Source organism: Hemitrygon akajei, chromosome 7, assembly GCF_048418815.1.
Source record: "Hemitrygon akajei chromosome 7, sHemAka1.3, whole genome shotgun sequence".
In the NCBI taxonomy this organism is placed as follows: Eukaryota; Metazoa; Chordata; class Chondrichthyes; order Myliobatiformes; family Dasyatidae; genus Hemitrygon; species Hemitrygon akajei.
This window is the reverse complement of record NC_133130.1, coordinates 153,311,958-153,317,979: the sequence shown is the minus strand read 5'-3', so window position 1 is coordinate 153,317,979 and position 6,022 is coordinate 153,311,958. Positions and strand designations below refer to the sequence as shown.

At 38.7% G+C, this 6,022-nt stretch overlaps 1 long non-coding RNA gene across 1 annotated transcript in view; it reads right to left on the bottom strand.

The window, feature by feature from the left end:
* Positions 1-310: 310 nt before the first annotated feature.
* The window catches only part of LOC140731036 (uncharacterized), a 71,676-nt gene continuing 65,964 nt past the window's right edge, over positions 311-6,022 (bottom strand). The window contains exon 3 of the long non-coding RNA XR_012099723.1: positions 311-1,603. This is a non-coding gene — a long non-coding RNA (uncharacterized lncRNA). The remainder of the gene's footprint in view (positions 1,604-6,022) is intronic.

The following is a 6,022-nucleotide window of genomic DNA, read 5'->3' as shown; positions in this document are numbered from 1 at the left end:
TGATAAAGAATCAAACTGATATTTAGACAAGGGTAGCTTGACCTTAGAGCATGACTCTATCACAGTATAAATTCACGATTTTCATCAGGCAGTCTAAGAGGTAATAATTAGAAGCTGTAGGTGCAGCTGAGAAATGATGCAAAAATTATGATGCAAAGTCACACTGAAATGATTCAACTTTGTGGTTGATGTTAAGAGAGGCCTTTAAGTCTGTTTATCTTCCTGACATCATAGTCCAATAATGAGATGTAGCCAGGCAAAGCCAAGGAGAACTAATGAGGTCAATAATTCTGTTCCAGTAATACATCGATGGGCAAGACCTTATGTTTTAATGATGTGCGGGTTAATTTACCTGACAACGTGGCATGCATATTTTGCCAGGAGCACAGTAATTTCAATTAGGGAGTAGTTATCCCATACCAGAGAATCTTAAATGGTCGCTTGTCCAACTTCAACTATCTTGACAAAATTTGTTGGTACAGGTTGACTCAGCAGAACAGCTCGTTGACATACGGGGTTTTAAAGATGTTTCAGATACAGGCTCTGCTAGTTAGGCAGAGGAATTCTTATCCATGGTTAATTACTTAAGTTGACTCACATTTCTTGTTGTCATAATCTTGTCCTTCAATGCACAGCATTGTACGGCTAGAACACTCTCACCAAGCAAAAGTTCTAAATAACAGGTAATTTTAAAATGTGCTAATTCTATCTGTAAAAAAAAGCTTGAGGAGTAGATTTTAAAGGTGGTGCTTCTCCCCCCTTTTCTTTCTTCCATGGTCTTCTGTCTCTTTCACCAATTAACTTCCTAGCTCTTTACTTTATCCCTCCGCCTTCAGGTTTCACCTGTCACCTTGTGTTTCTTTCTCCCCTCCCTCCACCTTTTAAATCTGCTCCTCAGCTTCTATTGCTCCAGACTTTCTGAGGGGTTTCGGCCCAAAACGTTGACTGTACTCTTTTCCATAGGTGCTACCTGGTTTGCTGAGTACCTCCAGTATTTTGTGCGTGTTGCTCAGATTTCCAGCATCTGCAGATTTTCTCTTGTTTGCTACTTCTGTCTGATAATTAATTTCTTGTCAATGTTTCAGCTAATGTTATTGAAATTCAGAAGATGTCAACACTGTATATATTATGAGCAAGTATTCATTTAAAGCCTTGCTAGGCTTTTAAGTCTGAGAAGCCAGAATTCACTTAAATGACTGGGGGACATAACTCTTTTCTTAAATGAGAATGTAGCACATGGGAGAGTGCTCAGGAACAATTGCCATCTCAAATGCAGCAGTCACACACGTAAAATATGCTGGAGATTCAAGAGTAAAAACAATAGAGCTTTTCCACCATGCCAATTTCCATTGACTCCGATCAAAATATAAAGAAGCAGTGTGATTTATAAAATATGCTTAATCAATACTGCCTGTTTTAAGATATTTCTCAATGATAGAATTGCTTGTATTACAGCTGGAAAACATAGGTAAAAGTTCAGTAAGCCGCCATAGCAATCAGCCTCAAAGTCATCCACTGTTCTGCACTAGTGTTCCCTCCATCCTAGAAGGCAGCCAAACTTTCAGACTTCTCCCTCTGAGAGAAAAACAGTGGGACTGCACACCTGAAATAAAGAACAAACATCAAACACTGAGCATATTCACACATTGAAGAAAGCCACAATCTATCTATTGGTAAGATGAATTACACTTGAGGGATCTGTTGCTCCAAATTTGTGATGGCGATGTTTAACTTTGATGAAGACAAATACTGTGGTATCCTTTACTCCTGTGTTCACTGAAAATAAGATATTGGGTGGGTCATTTATTGGTAATCTTAAAGTAGGATGATAATTGTAGCATGATGGTGTTTCAATTAATGGTCGATCTTTAGTTGTCTCTTAAATTTATGAGTTAGTCCTTCCCTCTTCCATCACTGACTGAGGGAGAAATTCTGCTTATAATCGATGGTGATGGCATTATCGCTGCAGTACAATGCATTTAATATCAAGTCACGTCACATACAAAATAAATATCAAAAGTATTATTAAATATTCAACTCATGACCGAACTGTCATTTATAATATGCAACATCTGTCTGGCACTTCAGTCTTCCTCCACAGAAAATTTATCCCAATTTTGACATAATCACAGAACCAAGAATAGCTTCTGCTAGCCCACAGCACACACAGGCAGAAAATACTTAGCGAGTCTGACAGTCATTTCCTCTGTCACTGAAGCTAATCATTGTCTATAGCCTGGAGATAACAACGGATATCTGACAAGCTGATGTCCAAAATGACATGAAATGGAGAATGCTATAATAAGTTTAGAGAGAGTCAAGCTTTGTCTTTAAAGTAAAGCAATGTTCCCCAAGGACTTCATCAGCAAGTTTACTTTCTGACTGAATCATTGTGATAGAGCAGAACTTTTATCAAACCTGATTGAACCCAGTGAATAAGTGTTCACTCAGTGTTCAGTGATTTCCCTAAAGATGCTTAATATGAAAGACTGCATTTTTAAACACTTGTAGTTACTGATGATAAACTGCATTTCTAAACACTTGTAGTTAGTGATGATAGATGTTGTTGTTGTATCAAATCAAATGGAACAATCAAAGCTTAAGGTGAATATATTACCCTGTTGCCTTTCAAAATGAATTCTGCTTTGAACTCTGTCCTTAAAACATTCCCCTTTTCAATCTTATACTTAAATAAAAATCAGAATATAAACCTCTGGAAATACTCTCCCTAGCACCACACCCCACTCATGTACACACACTTCTTATGAACCAAAGTGGCAAGAGAAACGTAATTGAAAAGTAGGCTGCATGCCATTTTTGTGCTTCATCTGGTTAACTTTTGCAAGGTCCGAGAAGTTTACTGTTATGCAGCAAAGACAGGAATAAGAAGGGTCAGTTCTGTGACATCCCGCACATGGAACGTTTAAAAGGCATCATGGACCAGGGAATGGAGCAGAGCACCATATCACTGGTCCCTGACTGCAGATCACATACATTTCCAGTGGTATTTCAAGTAAGGCCTCAAATCTCCTCTATCAAGCAGTTACATTGTGATATTGAAAAGAATACAGGATGACATGATGTTTACGCATGTGATATTTGCCAGTCATATTTTTGGTTACAAGTTTAGAAATCTTTGCTTTGGGTCAAAAAGAAAATAAATTGTTGACATTGTTATCAAAGGGACATTTGGTCATTTCATTGAATTACAGTCAATCAGAACCAAAATCAGAGTCAGGTTTATTGTCACTGACGTGTGTCGTGAAATTTGTTAACCTAGCAGCAGCAGTAAAATGCAATACATGATAATATAGAAAGAAGAAAAAAATAATTAAGCAGATCAATCGCTGTATGTACATGTATGTGTATTAACTAGTAAGATAAATATAGCGCAAAACAGAACTAATATATATTTTAAAAATTGGGTAGAGTTCATGGGTTCAATGTTCATTTAGGAATCACATGACTGAGGGGAAGAAGCTGTTCCTGAGTCACTGAGTGTGTGCTTTTAGACTTCAGTACTTCCTTCCCGATGGGAACCATGAGGTGCCCTGGGAGATGGAGGTTCTTAATAATGGATGCCAACTTTCTGAGGCACTGTTCTTTGAAGATGTCTTGGGTATAATGGAGGTTAGCTGACTAATTTTACAATTTTCTGTAGCTTCTTCCGGTCCTGTGCAGTAGCCCCCACCCCCATACCAGACAGTGATGCAGCCTGTCAGAATGCTCTCCATGGTACACCTATAGAAGTTTTCGAGTGCTTTTAGGAGACAACCCAAATCTCTTTAAACTACTAATGGAATGTAGCCACTGTCTTGCTTTCTTTATAATTGAATTAAATTCAAATAAATTAAATTCAATTAAATACTCTGTAACCTCACTTGGATTTGCTTTAACTTAAAGCTGAAGTTATATCATCCATTAATCAAAAAGCATTAGTTTTAAATATAATGCATGTATGAGTTTATGTGTGCATGTATGCATCTGTGTTTGTGTGTATGTTATTTTATTGTTAGTAATGATCTTGTTACTGTATATGCATGAGAAAAGTTGATATAGATCTCACCAAATACCAGAAACAACGGGGTAGCTGAGCAATTTTCCAATTCATTGCTGACCATCTAGTAATATTTGTTATTTACAAACATGAGGAAATCTGCAGATGCTGGAAATTCAAACAACACACACAAAATGCTGGTGGAACACAGTAGGCCAGGCAACATCTATAAGGAGAAGCCTGAGAAGTAAGGAGAAGCTAGTCCTGATGAAGGGTCTCGGCCTGAAACGTCGACAGTGCTTCTCCTTATAGATGCTGCCTGGCCTGCTGTGTTCCACCAGCATTTTGTTTGTGTTGTTTGTTATTTACAAATTGCTTTGCCCCCTTCCAAGATGATATCATCAAGCACAAGCGAGTGATATACAAGAGTTTGGGGTGTTACACTACTGATCAAGATATATGCAAGCCTCGCTTATAGTAAAGCAAAGTTAAACACATAATTTCTGGCACATTATTTTGATTAGTTTTGTGATTTGGAGCTACAAAACGTAACACCATTCACTGGATTTTTTTTTTGTTCTTTGAACCATTCCATGTAAACTCCAGAGCTGTTAAGCATGAAACTCCCTGGAGTTCTGCAGATTCTGAGATACTCAAACCACCCTGTCCGACATCAACAATCGTCCCATGGTTTGAGATCATATTTCTTACCCATTCTGATGTTTGGTTTGAGCAACAACTGAACTGTTTGACCATGTCTGCATGCTTTTATGCATTGAGTTGTTACCACATGACTGGCTGATTAGAAGTTTGTGCTAATGAGCAAATGTGCAGGTGTGTCTGAAGAAGTGGCCACTGAGTGTTGACCATTGTGTCTCACCACAGTGGTGGGGGAAGAGTCTTAGGCATAGGACTTATTAGCATTTACAGAAGCAAAGTCTTATTAAACATAGTTAGCAGGACTTTGTGAGTAGGAGGGAATGCCTCATAGGTCTGATTGAATTTGTTGAGGATGTGAAAGAACACATAGATGAAGGTATAATCATTAGATGTGGTGCATATGGATTTTAGCAAGGTGATTGATAAGGTTCCCTATTGCAGGCTCATTTAAAATGTCAGGAGCCGTGGGATCCAGGGAAACTTTGCTGTGTGGATTCAGAATTGTCTTGCCTATAAAAGCAGAGGTTGGTATTGGATGGAGCATAGAGATCAATGACAAGTGTTGTTCCACAACCATCTGTTCTGGGACCCCTGCTCCTTGTGATTTTTATAAATGACGTGGATGAGGAAGTGGAAGAGTGGGATTGTAAGATTGCTGGGTAGCTTACATGCTGTCAAGGGTTACCAAAGGACATTGATAGGATGCAGAGCTGGGCTGAGACATGGTAAATGGAGCCCAACCCTGAAAAGTGTGAAGTACTTCACTTTGGAAGATCGAATTTGAAGGCAGAATACAGGGTTACTGAAAGAATTCTTAGCAGATTAGAGGAACAAAAGGATCTTGGGCTCCATGTCTATAGACCCCTCAGAGCTTTCAGACAGGCTCATCAGGTTGTTAGGAAGCTTGCTGGTGTTGGACTTTGTTATTCAAGGGATTGAGTTCAAGAGATGCAAGATAAAGTTGCAGCTCCATAAAACACTGGTTAGATCACCCTTTAATATTGTTTTCAGTTCTGGTATTCTCATCATCAGAAGTAACTTTAGAGAGGGTGCAGGAGGAGATTTGTCCAGATGCTGTCTGGATTAGAGAATATGTCTTATAAGGATCAGTTGAGCAAACTAGGGCTTTTCACTTTGGAGCAATGGAGGGTGAGAAGTGTTGTAGTAAAGGTGTACAAGATAAGAAGCATTGACAGAGTGGAATGGAATGCACTACCAGGATATTTTAATGGTTATTTATGAATGAGTCTTTTCCATTGGCACATGGATGATCGAAAAATGGAGGGCTATGTGAGATGAAAGGGTTAGATTCATCTTAGAGCAGGCTAAAAGGATGTCACAACATCATGGGCTGAATGGCCTGTA